Source organism: Petaurus breviceps, unplaced genomic scaffold (genome assembly GCF_028583685.1).
Source record: "Petaurus breviceps papuanus isolate PSGF00001 unplaced genomic scaffold, PetGlider_PUasm1.0 688, whole genome shotgun sequence".
Lineage (NCBI taxonomy): Eukaryota > Metazoa > Chordata > Mammalia > Diprotodontia > Petauridae > Petaurus > Petaurus breviceps.
In genome coordinates, this window is record NW_027186457.1 from 21,909,619 (window position 1) to 21,926,283 (window position 16,665).

General features: G+C 39.9%; 1 long non-coding RNA gene across 1 annotated transcript; it reads left to right on the plus strand.

The window, feature by feature from the left end:
• The first annotated feature begins 568 nt into the window (after positions 1–568).
• LOC138174283 (uncharacterized) lies at positions 569–14,852 on the plus strand. The gene is made up of 3 exons (XR_011171662.1): positions 569–686; positions 1,789–1,916; positions 14,691–14,852. It is a non-coding gene; the product is annotated as an uncharacterized lncRNA (long non-coding RNA).
• Positions 14,853–16,665: the final 1,813 nt, after the last annotated feature.

Consider the following 16,665-nt stretch of genomic DNA (forward strand, 5'->3'; position numbering starts at 1 on the left):
CAACTCAATTCATGCTTTTGATTGGTGGATGGATGGATAGAAGGTGCCTTTGGTGACAGCAGTGAAGCCAACTTCCACTTGATTCCTTTGAGTTCAGGATGTTCTGCAGGTCAAGGACATTTAATCCCACTAATTATTAGTAGTCTGTTGGTTAAAAAGCAGGATTTTGTGTCAGGAAGCAAGTATAGATCATTTTAAATGTTACTCAATTTTGCAAAAGTAAACTATAGCCTCTGTTCTTCTGTCCAGTTCTGAGATCAATAAATTGTCTTTCTGCTTTGTCTTTCCAAAATAAGTATATTAAGGAAGTAATTCAATAGGACAGTATGTGATAGGAACATAGTAGGTAACAATCCATCGTAGGTGCCTATCTAACTACATATTATTATCTGGGCAATTGGCATTATTAATTCACTTTTCATTAATTCATTAATTCACTATTCATTAACTTTTTTCCCTTCCATGGCTTGTTAGACCAGTCCCCTTCGAATGCCACAGAGCTCATTCAGAAGGTCCATTGTTAAGGCTGGGAATCAGAGATGATAAATGACCTCATAAGCAAGGGGTGGGGTGAGGACAGTTGTTTGATGACATTAATTATGCCCAGATCTAAAGTCGCTCCAGACAGTGGGTTGATCACTGGCAGAATAGGCAGCAGGAGAGTCATTGTTGAAAGAACAAAGCAGGTAGGTGGGTAGGGAAACGGTGAATGATGGTGTGTATCCTTGGTTGTGTGTCTGTAGAGCAGGTGAGTATGCACAAGGGAAAGACTCTCTCTGGGTGTGGACTGCAGTCATTTCTATGTCTGGATATGGCTAGGATGGCCCCGAGTCTGGTTTCTTGGAGCTGATTCTGGGTTGGGTATTCAGGAAGTTGGTTTTAGACCTTGGCTTTAGGCCTGAGGCCCATGGCATGATCTTAGCATTTTTGTGGCCTGTGATGACATTGAGTCCTGAACAAATTTAATACCCGAGACAGAGATTTCTGAGCCTCTTCCTTTCCCCATTAGGGGACAACCAAGATACCCAGAGCTACAGAAAGTGATTTGGGGTGTTCTCACAGCAAGGTGTTTTTATATGTAATATTTTGAAACTTGACATAAACAATACCTCATAATAAATAAGTGAAATATTAATTAAAACAAGTTCTGCTATCACAGAAAGGCTACTCTACATTCTAATGTAAAAAGAAATTTAATTATAAGGGAGGCTTTGTCTGATGTTCAAGCACATTAGACAGTGTAACTCTCTCATCTACTCTGTTCAGAGCTAAAGTTAGGGCTTTGTCCCAGGGAGCACTGATTGCACCTTCAGACAAAGGTACTGATCTTGTCACCTACTTACTAGGAATAATAAAAAGCTACCAGGTGGTCTCTTTTCTCTCCACTACAATTCCAAAGTAAGTTCCTTTTCCCTCGCCATCCCCTAGAGCTTTTACCCAATGGAGCCAGCATTCCTGATGTGAGCCTAAATCTCATAGTGCTTGGCCTGGGGTATGTTTGGTAGTACTTGCTTTGTGGAAAACACTAATTATAGCCATTCCCTCCCTCCTCCAATTATATATTTTGCCTAGTAACTGTGACTGAAAAAAGAAGTAATACAAGAAAAGGACTCTGATGCATTATTAGAACATTTCCACACTTCTAATCGAGTAAGGTTATCATCTAAATACCTACAGTGGTAGCGGCAAGAATTTATAATGGGAAGTACTCTCAACTGCTCCTCCCAGCCCACCCCAATCCCTCTTCCATCCAGTTGCCAAATTGCTACTTTTACTGCCCAATTGCAGCTATACCACTAGCCTGTTCAAAAAGCTCCTGCGACTCTCCAAATCAAAGGAAGACTTTTCTGTTTGGCACCTAGAGATGGTTTGTTGCTTCCAGCCCTTCACGATCAGCCTCCAGTCTACCTTTCCAGGTGTGTTACCCATCATTCCCCTTCACAAACTCTACCATCCAACCCAGCTGACCTTCCCACCGACCTTCATGCCCAGCATTCCTTCCCCTGCCTCCACACCTTTGCGGGGGTGTCCCCTGAGCTGGGAAGGCATTCACTCCTTATCTTTGCCTTCAGATCTGTTGTTGGGTCATGATAACTCCACGTGATCCTGTTGGCTTTGCCCATGGGGTTTTCTTGGCAAAGATGCTGGAGTAGTCGGCCATTTCCTTTTCCAGTGTTTCCCCATTTACAGATGAGGAACTGAGGCAAATAAGGGTTAAGTGATTTGCCCAAGGTCACACAGCTAATAAGTGTCTAAGGCCAGATTTGAACTCAGATCTTCTTGCTTCTGGGTCTGGTACCATATCCACTGTGCCACCTAGCTGTCCTTCTAGCTTCCTTCAAAACCAGTATCCACCTCCAATACGAAACCTTTCCTAGAAGTTTCCCAGCTGCTAGTACTTCCAAGGGTACTTTGAATATATTCCAGATTTACTTGCAAAGTATATATGTGCCTTCCATCTAAGATTTCTTTTAATTTACCCCGTATGTATCATTTGTACAAAATTGTTTGCATATTGTCTCACCATTGGACTGTGAGTTCCTTGAGAGCACAGGGACTGGGTTTTTTGTTTTTGTTTTTGTTTTACCATTCTTTGTATCTCCAGCTCTTAGAAAGGTGCCTGCAACATAGTAGGTGTTTACTAAACTCTTACTGTTGCTGTTGACATGGTGTTTCCCCTTTCAAGAATGTAAACTCTTTGAGAGGGGAGATTACTTTATTTTTTACCTTGTAACTCCAGATTCTAGCGCTGTACCTAATATATAGTAGGTGTGCAACAAGTCCCTATTTCATGTATGAATGAATGAATGAACTAGCTCTGGCCCTGACTAGATGCATGACCTTGGGAAAATCATTGTTTTTCTCTGGGCTTCAGTTTCCTCACCTTTAAAATGAGGACATTGGCATAGATACTTTCTAAGGTTCACTACAGAAACTAAGTCCCATGAGCCTATGAATACGTGTCTATTTCCCAATGACCTAGGTCAGGGAGCCACTAAATTGCCCCTTAGGTACCCTGGAATTTTGAGTCATGCTTTGTCATTAAGTGAGCCATGATTTTGCTTGAATCACCAAACAGTGCTACTGACTTTCTTCACATGTTCAAATACTCTATCAGTGGAAGGCTATTACCTATCTCACCCTTTATTGACTGAAGCTGCTTTAAAAAATGGGATTGGGGGAAGGTATATTAACATTAGCTCTTCCTGAGGACTTCCTTCTGAACTAAGATAAAACAAATCTCAGGCTCTATGATTCCTTCCATTTGCCAGAGGGAGAAAAAAAAATGGCCTTGTAGGAAATAGAAACAAAAACAATCAAGGAGTCAGAAGATGAATATTAGGACTATCTTCTCCTGCTGTGGTGATTTGATATAGTGGAAAGTACACAGAATCTTGGATCATAAGATGTGGGTTCAAATCCTGGTTCCATCATTCTAATACCCATATGGCATTTGGCAAGAATTTCTGAACCTTGGTTGCTCATCTACAAAATGATTAGAAGATTTCAAAGGTCATTCCCAGCTGTAATCCTATGATTAATTCATTTAGCCACTTACATGCCTCCATTTCCATACATGTCAAATAGAAGAAGATTATCACTTAGGACCAGATAATATTTTAGAGATTTTTTTTTTGGTTCCTGAAAGAAAAGCAGTATTTACAAGATCACCATCACCTCCTTCAAATGTCTTTATTTCTGTTGAAGGTAACCTTGAACTCACAGGCACCCAGATTCTTAACCTCCATCATTTTCTTTGACTCTTCCCCAACCTCCATAGCCAATCAGTTGCCTAGTTCTATGGGTTCTGCCACTGCTGTGTTTCTCTTATCTCCCCTTCTCTCTACTCCTAGTCAGGCCCTTATTATTTCTACTATAAGAGTAGCCTAATTATTCTCCCCTTTTCCAGTCTCTCTAGTTCTACCCTGAAAATGCTATATTGGAGGAACAGAAACAATGAGAAAATCCTGGGGTGGGGTTGGGGGGAGGATGAAGTGTGCCCCTGCATCTGTATTCATCAGGCTCTTTCTGCCTCAGTCTCTATCCCCAGAATCTAGCATAGTATGTGGTACAGAGTAGTTGCTTAGTAAGTATGGAATTTGTCATCGTCAAATAGATAGGAAGGACTGCGATGCTGAAAGTTGGAGCAGAAAGGCAATGGAACCCCAATAGCTCTCCAGGAATCCTTTTCTTCACTTTGTCTTTGAATGACATGAGTTAGGAACATTGCCCTGATCTCATCCAGCAATCCCAGCTCAGCTGAATACCTCGAAGGGCTGTGTGAAGTGTTTACAAAGGTCCAGGGAGGCCCCTGTCAAAGTCACTTTATTTACACATTCCTCAGATTTAGCCCATATTCAGGTCCTTTTAGGCAAATATGCTAAAGAAGAAATTGTATCTGTATATCATCCAGCTAAAGGGTCAGGTTTCCATGTCTCCCTCTCCATTCTCCCTCTTCTCTTTCCCCCCTCCTCTCCTCCCTTTCCTCTCCCCTCTTCCCCTCTCTATCCTGCTCTCCCCTCCATCCCTTCCACTTTGTCCTCCTCCCCATCCCCTTGCTTTTCCCTCCTTCTTTCCCCTCCTCCTTCCTCCTCTTTTTTCCCCATCCCCCTTCTCCTCCCTTTCTTTCTCCCTCCTTTTTCCTTTTCTTCTTCCTCCCTTCCTCTCCCCTCCTCTTTCTCTCCCCATCCCCCTGCTCCTTCCCTCCCCTTCTTTCTCATCCATCCTCCCTCCTCTCTATTCCCCTTTCCTCCTCCCTCCTCCTCTCCTCCCCTCTACTCCCTCCTCATCCTCCCCCTTCTCTTTCTCCTCCTCCCCTTTCTTCTCTTCATTAAAGTTGTTTGAAGCCAACAGCTGATGTTATTAGAAGGATTGCATGTACTGGGTAACTAATCCTTCAATGGGCTCCTGCCATTTGACTACTTTATTTCTTTTCTTTCCTTTAATTTATATCTGTACTCCCCCCCCCTCTCCCTCCCTCTCTCTCTCTCTCTCTCTCTCTCTCTCTCTCTCTTGATTTTTAATCTCTGATCTTTTGTGTGATTTTCAGATCAGTTTTATCTTTGGACCCTCAAAACCATCTTAGGTAAGGACTCTAGGGATAGTTACCATCATTTCACTGATGAGGCTTAGGGAGGTCAGGTGACCTGCCCGCTGTTCATCCTTCCAGGAAGTATCTGAGGGGATGCTTCAAATCTAGCTCTTCCTGAGTCCAAATTCAGCATTCTGTCAGTGAACTCACATTGCCTCCCTTTTGTTTTTCACTTAAAACAATAGAACTAAGATGTATTTTGAAAATTAATTAATGAATACATTCCAAGCATGTATGTCACCCATAAATTCCACACTGGGGCAGCAGCAACTAGAAATGATTTACCTGTTAGCTTGGTTATAAAGTGGCTTTATATTAGGGTCTCCAACACTTCTATCAGTCAATGTGGTTTTATTTGTGATTTTATTTGTAGGAAGTGATTTTATTTGTAGCCCTCACAGAGAGAAGATGTGACCTGTTCCCTACGTATCTTACAAAGTGGATGTGTTATTGAGAATGTCAAAGCTTGCTTTAACATCCCTACATTCAGGAAGAAATGTGCGGAAATAGTATTGGGGGTAACATCAGAAGATCTGAGTTTGAATCCCAGGACAATATAATCTTCTTGAAGGCAGGGATGGTTTTCATGTTGGGGTACCTAGTACACAGTAGGCACTGAATAAATACTTGCTGAATTGAATTGAATCCTGTTCTCTGTCCCTTGCTTATTACCTGTGGGTCCTTGAGCAAGTGAATCCCTGTAGATTCTTGGTTTCTTCATCTGTTAAAAGAAGAGATGCTAAATGATCTCCAAAGGCCCTTCCAGCTATAAAACCTATTGTCCTATGCCTCTTACTAGGCCCTACTAGAGTAGGACTGGCTTCAGAATGCACCGATAAGGTATACACTTCTGCTGGGTTCAAATCCATAGGCCATTCTCTTTGATGTCGATTGTTCCTAGACCTTGAGGCAGTTTAGCAAAGAAAGCTACTGACTCACAAGACATACAAAAGGGACATGGACAGGACATGCTTTGCTGATTTCCCCTTAGTAAGAAAGGAATCCTAGCGCATCATAAAAATTCACTCACACACAAATGCATCAGTCAATGAAAAAGAATTTAAGTGCCTACTGTGTGCCAAGCACTGTGCTAGATACTGGGGAATACAAGTACAATAAATGAAACAATTCCTGCTAGTAGGAAGCTTATGTTCTAATGGAGGAAGACAGCAAGGACATGTGTACATATGTGGCAACACCCTTAGGAAACCCACACAGTGATAGCCACGTTGTTTTCTTGTCATGCAAGCCTGCCCTGAGTCTTCTTTTATACTTCATTATTCTGCATCTACAGTATTGTAAAGGCGTTGATCTAAACATCAACTCCAGCCATGGCTACATTGCAGGTAGCGCCAATGTGGCTGCATTGCCTTCCCTACTGTGCTAACAAAAGAGATTGTTTGTTTGTAGAGATGCTCTCTTGCTCACTTAGTGCTTTAAATCTATTGGGAAGAATAAAAATAGCATAAAACTATAGCATGTCATTTAGGACACTATGATATAATAGGATAAGTGACTGATTACCAACCAATTAATTTCAACAGAGATATAGGATGTCTCCATTTCTCTCCTGCATCTCATTTTGTCTTGCGTATCACATCATAGTTTCATATCAATCATATTAATCCTAGCATAAGATAAGAAATAATAATAATAACTAACATTTCTATAGTCCTCTAAAGTTTGCAAAGTACTTACTTATATGAAAAAATTAGACAGATACTTACTACAAACTTGTGAGGTAAGTCTACAAGTATTATCCACATTTTATAAATGGGAAAATTGAGATTCAGACAAATAAAGTGACTCAACTAGTATCAAAGCTAGTAAGTGCCCAAAATTATATCCCAACTTGGAACTTTCTGACTTCAAGTTCAGAATTCCAAGTACTATGCAGAGTGCCTGGTACATAGTAGGTGCTTAATAAATGTTGTCGATTAATGATAAATGTGACTATGTCACAGCACTTTTTATTTGTTACTTCTGTTCTTGGTAATTTTGTTAAATATCCAGAGAACATTGGTTCCTATACTCTGGTGCTCATTAGTCCATCACTTTACTTTATCTCATTTCCTTTCTTTAGGATGCTAACAATAATTTACAGTTATATAGTGTTTTACTTGGAAGAGCCCTGTAAGGTTGGTAGAATGATGACTATTAACTCTCTTTCTAAATGAGGAATCCGATGGCCAGATAGGTAAACTGGTAGGGGTTGGCACTGAATACAAGTCTTCTAGCTTCACTTTTGGCACAGTGTTCATTAATTATATCAAATTGCCTCATAAAGTCTCCTGCTATTTCTAGGCAGTATTCTTATTGTTTAGATGTGGGCTCTCTTAAGGGAAGAGGTTCTTTAGTATTTTTTACATTTAATTTTTTATTTTATTTTTTCCTTACTATATGTATACAAAAAAACTTAATATTTTTATTTTGAGTTTTATATTTTTGGACTCCCACTCTCTCCTCCCCCCTCCATGAGAAGATAAGTAATTTAATATAGATTATACATGTGTAATCATGCAGAACATTTCCATATTAACCATATTACAAAAGTAAATGTAGGAAAAAAACAAAAATAATTAAGAAAGTTTAAAAAGAGCATGCTTCACTCTGCATTCAGAGTCCATCAGTTCTTTCTCTGGAGGTGGATAGCATTTTTCATCATAAGTCCTTTGGAATTGTCTTAGACTGTTGTATTCCTGAAAATAGCTAAGTCATTGACAGTTGATCATTGCATGATATTGCTGTTACTATGTACAATGTTCGCTTGGTTGGGCTCACTTCACTTTGCATCAGTTCATGTAAGTCTTCCCAGGTTTTTCTGAAAGCATCCTGATTGTCATTTCCTATAACAAAAATATTCCATCACAATTATATACCATGACTTGTTCAACCATTCCCCAGCTGATGGGCATTCTTTCAATTTACAACTCTTTGCCACCACACAAAAAAAGCTGCTATAAATATTTTTGTACATATAGTTATATAGTTCCTTTTTGAAGAGGTTCTTATAAAAGAAAAGTTTCTTTGATTCATTCAACAAGTATTTATTGGTATAATTCATCTACCAGTTCTTCTCTATGCTTCCCTCTTTAGCTCAGAGGAAAGCAGTGATTCTGGTTTTCTTTTCAACTCATAATTGCTGAGAAATCTTTTCTTAAGCATTTCTCTCGCCTTCTCTGCCAGTTTAAACAATGAGAAGCCTTCTGTTAATGGACTCCCAGAGTAGACTTCTAACCCAATCTGATCAGATATCCTAATTTGTCTTGGAGCAATTCTTCACTGACCTCCTACTCAAAGAAATCTTGCTGAACTTACCTGAAACCTCCTCTTCTGATTTCTGACTTTCAACCTTTCCCTAACAGCTCTTCCCAATCACCCCCAATGACTATATCCTGTGTTTCATTATATTATAGGACTGAGTCTATAATTTCATTGATCTGGAGAGTTTCTACATTAAGAATTCCTTATACCAGAGTAAGTCAGTGCATTCTCTGTAGTTTATGGTCTTAGAAAGTTTCCTGGGGCACTGAGAGCTTAAGTGTTTTGCAAAAGGCAAGTATGTTATGGGCAGGAATTAAACTCAGGTCTTCCTGACTATAAAGCAAGCTTTCTAGACACCATATCACGTGGCCTCATCATATTTTGTGACAGAATTATATTCCATTCTTCTTCATTTTATGAGTGAGGAAACTGGTGACCAAAGAGGTAAAAAAAAAAAAGTGATAAAATGATTAGACCAATGAACACCAGAGTCAAGGAACCACATGTCAGAAATGGGACATGAACTCAGTGCTCCAGCCACTGTCTCTTAGTCTTATCTGATGTCTTAACACATTTTCGTCTATATTCCCTACATAAGTTTAACCCATTTCTGCTGATTTATTTTCAACCTTTGCTACCCTAACAGCTCCTAATACCTCTTCACGTTAATTTTCTCTAGCCTAAAGTCATACCTCTAGGCCTTTCAAATATCTATAAGAGCAGAAAGCATGGCTTAATGGAAAAGGTACCATATTTGGAATAATAATAATAGCCATAGCAACAATAATAGCTAACTCTTATACAGTGCTTAATCTGTGACAGACACTGTGCTGAGGACTTTAATGATTCACAGAGTCTGCTGGTTGCTACATATGTGACCTTGAGCCCGCTGGATCACCTTGCTGGGTGTCAGCTTCTTCATTTAGAAAATGAAAGGGTTCCCATCTCACACCTGTCAGATTGGTGAAGTTGACAAAAAAGGGGAAATGATAAATGCTAGGGGGACTGTGGGAAAACAGGTACATTCATGCACTATTAATGGAATTGTGAATTGGTCTAATCATTCTGGAAAACAATTTGGAACTATGCCCCCAAAAAGTAATTAAATGGTACACACACTTCAACCCAACTATACCAATATTACATCTATATCCCAAAGAGATAGAAGAAAAAGGAAAATGGCCAATAAGTACAAAAGTATTCATAAATCTATTTATTCAGTGCTATGCTAACCAAACTACCAAAAAATTATTTTATAGAGCTAGAAAAAAAACCAACAGAATTCATCTGAAAGAACAAAAGATCAATAATATCAAGGGAATCAATAAAAAAAATATGAAGGAAGGTGGCCTAGAGTACCACATTTCAAGCTATATTACAAAGTAGTGGCCATCAAAACAATCTGGTTAAGAAAAAGAGTGGTAGATCAGGGGAATAGATTAGGTACACAATACACAGTACAAAATAGCCAGAGTAATCAAGCATTCATTCCATAAACTCAAAGACCCAAGCTTTGGGAAGCAAGAGCTCACTATTTGACAAAAATTGCTGGGGAAACTGGGAAGCAGTTTGGCAGAAACTAGGCATAGACCACCAAGGCAGAACAAGGTAAGGTCAAAATGGCAATATGATTTAGACATAAAGGGTGATATCAGAAACTGACTAGAGGAGTGTGGGAAAATGTACTGGTCTTATCTATGAGTAAGGGAAGAGTCTATGGCCAAAACAAGAGATAGAGAGGATCATGGAAAGTTAAATGGATAATTCTGATTTGTTGTTTCTAACTAGAGAACCGGTCCCTACCCCTCCTGTTTCTCTTTTGGTCTCTGACTCTGCCTCTCTCTTTCTCTTTCTGAACTCATAGAACTTGACTCCCAGTCTTCCATTTCTCTGTGTCAGACAGTCACCCCTAGCTATAGTCTACTACTGTAAATTCAGTAGTATTCCAGTAAAGTAGCAGATGAATAAATTTTTAGCAGCACACTGAATGAGCCTGGATATTTAATTTAAATACCTCTTCCTTCTGATTTCTTCAGCTAGGAAATAAGAATTTGACTTTTCAGTTTTTTTGATTGGTTGGCTTCAGAAAAATTTTGGACACATGCAGAAATTTGCAGCCTATCAAGAGATGTCTTCCAGGGCAAGGTAACACCAAGAAAGATTGGATCATTTCAAAGGGTACTAGTTATGTTTCTACTAATGCTATGTAGAAAAGGGGAAAGAGAAAGAGTATTGAATATAAAAGAACATGGAGGCTAAAATCTTAGTCTATGACCATGGGCAAGTAATTTCAATCTCGCTGAGTCTCAGTTTTTTCATCTGCAAAATGGGGATAATAAGATTGTTGTGAGGGAAATACTTTGTAACCTATAGTGTTATGCATATATGAGCCATTCTTCTTCAAGAACCATCAAGGAAAATGAATGGCTTTATGATTTCAGAATTCTCCAAGAAGAGGAAGGGAGGAAAGAGAGAGGGAAGAAGGAAGAAAGAATAAGGAGGAGGGGAAGGAGAGAGAGGATAGAAGAAGGGAGGGAAAGGAGAATGAAAGAGTAAGGGAGGAGAAAGATGTAGAAAGGGTGAGAGAGGAGGAGGGGGGAAGGAAGGAAGGAAAGAAGGAAGGAAGGAAGGAAGGAAGGGAAAGAGGAAAGGAGAGAGAAGAGAGAAGGAGGGAGGGAAAGAAAGAGAAAAAGAAATAAAAATGGAAGGAAGGAAGGAAAGGGGAAAGGAGGGAAGGAAGGGAGGGAGGAGGGAAGGAAGGAAGGAAGGAAAGGAAGAGAAAAAGAAAGAAAAATGAAGGAAGGAAAGGAAGAAAGAGAAAAAGAAAGAAAAATGGAAGGAAGGAAGGAAAGGAAAAAGGAAGGAAAAAAGGAAGAAGTAAAGAAATCTTTAAAGACAGAAAGAAAACTGCTACTATTCTGCTTTTCTTTAACCAGCAGGTAATAGTAGACCAAGACACAACTTGGTGAGAATGAGTAAACTCTGCCAAAGGAGCCACCATATTTAGGACTCTAAGTGACTGGCAATGTCTATCCATTAGGAGGCAAATGGTTGCTTTTCCTTGTGTCTCTGGTTTGCTTTCCTCCTCTTTCCTTTGTGATCTTGTTAGAGCTGCTCCTGTAAATCTGGTGTAGGTCTCAGGTCTCAGAATATTGGGCATTGGGAGGTTGGGGAGGGCATCCTGAAGGTCTCTTATTTCTGGATGAGGGCTATGAGACCAGAGAGTGAGCAAGGCCCCAAAGTGTTTTTGAACCTTCATGTCAAGAGACAATCTCTGGGGCAGCTAAGTGGAGCAGTGAATAGAGCACTGGCCTTGGAGTCAGAAGGACCTGAGTTCAAATCCAGCTTCAGACACGACACACTTAACTAGCTGTGTGACCTTGGGCGAGTCACTTAACCCCAATTGCCTTGCCAAAAAAAATAAATAAATAAAAATAATTTTTAAAAAGAGACAATCTCTGACCTGACTCAAAGTTTACCTTTATTAGAGATGACCATTTGCCCAAACTGTACTTTATTTATTAAAAAGTTGAACTTGAAAAGCTGAAAACTCCTGAAAGGGACTGGATTCCTCTGGGAAGTCTGTGTCCTCCCCCTGCCTTCCCCATCCTGCCCCAGTCAAGCTGGCCACAGATGTTGTGTCTTCTTTGCCAAACTGGAACAGCTGAGCTGCTCAGTCAAGGCCTACACTTGACTCTGGCACTTGGGTCTGCCAAAGCAGGGCTGGGGGAGAGGGGGCAGCAAGGATCTGGAAAAGTCATTAGCAACAGATGCACCCCAGCATGTGTGATGCTGCTGCTTCTGCATGAGCCCTGAATCACTCCATGAGAAGTGAAAGCCGTGTCAAATCCCAACCCCTGCAGTCCCACTCAAGATCAATGTGAGCTTATGCTCTCCAGGAAGAAAGGGAAGAAAGAGAGGGTGTGTCCAATTCACTGAACCCTGAGCAGTGGAAAGGTCACTGAGCTGAGTCAGTCAGGAGATGAGGCTTAACCCTGGTTTTGTTATTAGAGAGACGGGTGGCCCTGGGCAAGTCCTTTATTGCCTGGGACCCCATTTCCCTCATTCCTAAAAGGGCAGGGAGGAGAGAGGCATTGTCTTCAGTGACCTCTCCAGTCCCATCCAGCCCAAACATTCTACAAGCGTCTCTATCACTCTATTTTTGCAGAAAAGCTCCTGATGTGGCATATCTTGGTTTTTTCTTCACACATCTGAAAATGTCTATGCATTAAAAAACAAGAATCTGAGATTCTGTTGATAGGGGCCTTTCTCCTCCCCCCCTCCCCCAAATGCCTATCTCACACAGTAGTTGTTTGAGAAGATTAAATGGAATTATGGGTGTAAGGCGTTTGCCAATGCTGGTTAGTATCACCTGGGTTTTACCTAGCAATAGCAGAACTTTGAGAGCAGCATGATGAATGTGATGGTGATCAGACCCCAGCATCAGGGAGTCCTGGGTTCAAGTCCAGCCTGTGAAATCCTGGCTGTCTCTCAATGGCCCTGGCAATGTGCACTTCCCAAGCTTCATGGTGAGAAAGTTATCTTAACTGGAATGTCCTTCTATTGGCAAAACCAGAGGTCCAAACTAAGATAATTTTTAACTTTAGATATTCAAAAACTCTTCAATGTGATTTTATGCATGCCTATCACTAATGATGTACACTGTGTTAAATAATGGATAGTTCTCTTAAACTAACCACATTCAAATGTATTCCAATGACCAGCATGGGGAGTCAAGGGTGGGGAAGGACAACTTTCAGGCCAAACCTCTGTATTTAGCTGTGATTACCCTTCCCATTGAGAAGAATGGTTCATTTTTCTATAGCATATCAAGGTATAAGGGCAGTTAGATGGCACAATGGATAGATGGGCCTGGAGTCAGAAAGACCTGAGTTCAAATCCAGACTAAGACACTTAACTAGCGGCATGACCCTGGACATGTCACTTAACCCTGTTTGCCTCAATTTCCTCATCTGTAAAATAATCTGGAGAAGGAAATGGTAAATCACTCCAGTATATTTGCTAAGAAAACACCAAATGTTATCACAAAGATTTTAAATGACTGAACATATCAAGATATACACGTCTTAACTCAGAGATTCTATTGCCAGGCCACCAAGAGGTCAAAGACCAAAAGAACGGTCCTCATTTGTACCATAATATTCATAGCAACCCTTTTTATGGTAGCAAAAAACCAAGAATAAAGTAGGGCCCCATCAATTTGGAAAAGGCTAAATAAGTTGTGGTTCACAAATGTAATAGACTATTACTGTACTGTTAGAAATGATGACTATGAAGAATTTGTAGAAACATTGGGGGATTTGTATGAAATGATACAGGGTGAAATAAACAGAACTAGGAAAACAATATTCATGAAAACTACAACAATGTAAATAAAAAGAACAATAATATGAAATGGAATGCTACAATTATATGGGCCAGGCTTGGCCCTGGAGAATAATGTGCCTCCCTCTCTTTATGGAGGAGGGAAAGAACAATGGATGAGGAATAGTTTATGGACTGACAAACACAGTTGGTTTTAATAAGCTATTTTGTTTTCTTTCTCTTCAAATCTTTGTTATAAGGGATGGCTAGTGGGATATGAGAATGTGAGAGAGATTCAGGAATGTATTCATTTAAACAAAGACTTACACATCTCTTTGCTGAGTGTCATCTTCTCGGAGTGGTATTACACCTGTATTTTATTGGTGAAGAAACCAGAAATGTAGTTAGAGTAATAAAATTAGAGTGACCTGTGGTTTCACCAGAGTAGGGAATTCTAGTTAAGGAAACTCTCTAACAATGTAGTTTGGGAAGTGTTCTGAAACTCTGTGCCAGGAAATAAAAACTGAACAGCAGGATAGAAGTTTGCAGAGAGACTTATTCTCCATTCTGTGAGCTGGATTTGTCTAATTGCTTCCTGTATTATTTTCAAGTTATGAATCACAGAATTGATTTGAGGGCAGGTTTCATGCTACATGGCCTGGGTGCATTTAGTGCTGCTTGCCCTGGACACCATAATTGCTAGTTATTGCTCTCGAAGACACTGAGGTACAATGAGTTTAAGTGACTTTCTCAGAACCACAAAGTAAGGGTTAGCACTGGAAACAAAGCCCTGAGTCTTCTGATTCTAAATCCAGCATTCTTTCCACTAAACTAGACTGCCATTCTTTAATTGATGTTTACACGGTCATGTGCAAAATGTGAAGATGGTCTCATGATAGCCATAGTCCCCATTTAGATGCTAAATGTGGAATTATGCCTGCTGAAAATATTCTTAATGTATATTTTCATGGTAAATTCTTAACATTCTTTCCATATTTCTTTTCCTCAGCTATTCCCTTCTCTCCACTGTGGTTAAGGATGGAACTCAGGAATGGCCAATGTGCAGAGACCCAAGACAACATTGCCTGCCTATGGTCAGGAACAAGATTCAATTGCATCAGGGCCAGCCTGTGGAATAATCGGTCAGATTAAATCTGGTTTAGAAAACTTCTCTAGCAGTCGATATGAGTCCTTCTTCCTCTCTTATTTCTAGCTGTTTATAGTGTTGGCATGATAAAAGTAATAACCATAACAATTTAAAATGTGCCACAGGATCAAGGAAAAATAATGAAGGGGGTGAGGGGACCCTGAAGACATTCTGTACAGTCTGCACCATGGGGTAGTATAGTGTTTCACAGACATTGATTGAACTTCACATTCTTGGGGAGCCACTGAATTTTTGCAAGGGAACCCCAAATTCATTTGAGACCAATCAGAGAAATGTTGATGTTTATTTAGCCAACAAACTTTCTGCAGATTGAATAAATGACATATCTGAGAATCACAGAATTTGGGGGTTCGAAGGAACTTTGGGTATCAGATAATCCAGTTCATCTAGAAAAAGGACTCCCTCTATAACAAATGCAACGAATCATCATAGAGCATTTCTTTGAAGATCTTAGAGTAAGGGAAAATCCATTACCACCCAAGGCATTCCATTCTGGTTTTGGAATCTAATTATCAGGAAGTGTCTACTTATATCTGGATGTGGGAATCAGTCTGCAACCTCTATCCATTAGTCCTAGTTCTGTCTCCTGGGGCCAAAGAGAATAGATCTAGTTTGTCTTCTTAATGACAGCCCTTCCAATACTTGAAGAGAGCTGTTGATTGCCCCCCAAATCTTCTCTTCTCAGGGCCAAACATTCCCAGTTCCTTCAACCAATCTTCATATAGCATGACCTTGAAGCCTTTTCACATACTAACTGCTCTTCTCTGAATGCCCTCCAGCTATCAATGACCTCTAAAATGTGGTGCCTAGAACTAAATACAATGCTAAGTCTCACATAGGACATTTTTCAGATGTTACATGAATACCATTGCACCAAATAAAACGTGAATTCACTCAAAATATTACTGAATTCATAATAACCATTTGTCCACAGGTATTTTCTCAATCAGTAAATATTAATACAATAACTACTCTCATGTATGGGTCCTTAGGGCTGCTAAGTGGTGCCATAGTGGATAGTGTCAGGAAGCTCTGAATTCCAGTTTGTCCTCAGAGACTAGCTTTGTGACCCTGGGTGAGTCACTTAGTCCCTATTTACCTCAGTTTCTCCTCTGTAAAATGGGGACATGGTAGAGAAGGAAATGGCAAACCTCTTCAATATCTTTGCCAAGAAAATTTCATGAAATGTTAAAAAGAGTCAGACGTGACTGAATGACAATAATAACAACAACAAATGGGTCCTTGACATTTTGTTTTTGTTTTTTTATGTTGAAAAGTATTTCTCAGTCTTAAAAAAAAGTTTTAGAATTGCTGGTACAATTAGAAAGAGAACTGATTTGGTAGCTAGAAAACTGGGTTCAAATCTTGCCCATGTCACTTATTAATCTGGGGACCTTGCACAAATTATTTCCTTCCTTTGAGACTCAGTTTCCTCATCTAAGTGGGAATGATAATTCTTGCACCACTAATCAAACACAAGATAGTAGTAAGGGAGACACTAGGTAAATCTAAAAGCCCTCAAGGAATGCGAGTTGCTATTATCATCTGTAAATAATGAAATCTAAGGGACCTTCCAGCTCTAAAGCCTCTGAGTCAAGCACTAAGTCACCCAAGCCAATGAAATATCCCCAGTTCCAGATATTGGAATTTTAGGCAGCCAATAAAAACATCTGATACCACCAAACAGCAATGACCACTTACTGCAATGTCACATTTGTGACCTACATAAAAAAGCAGTCAACTGACATCATTATAAGACCTTGGTTTTATGTTGGATTTTTCCCATTAGGACCTCGGTTTTGACAGAACAGCCTCC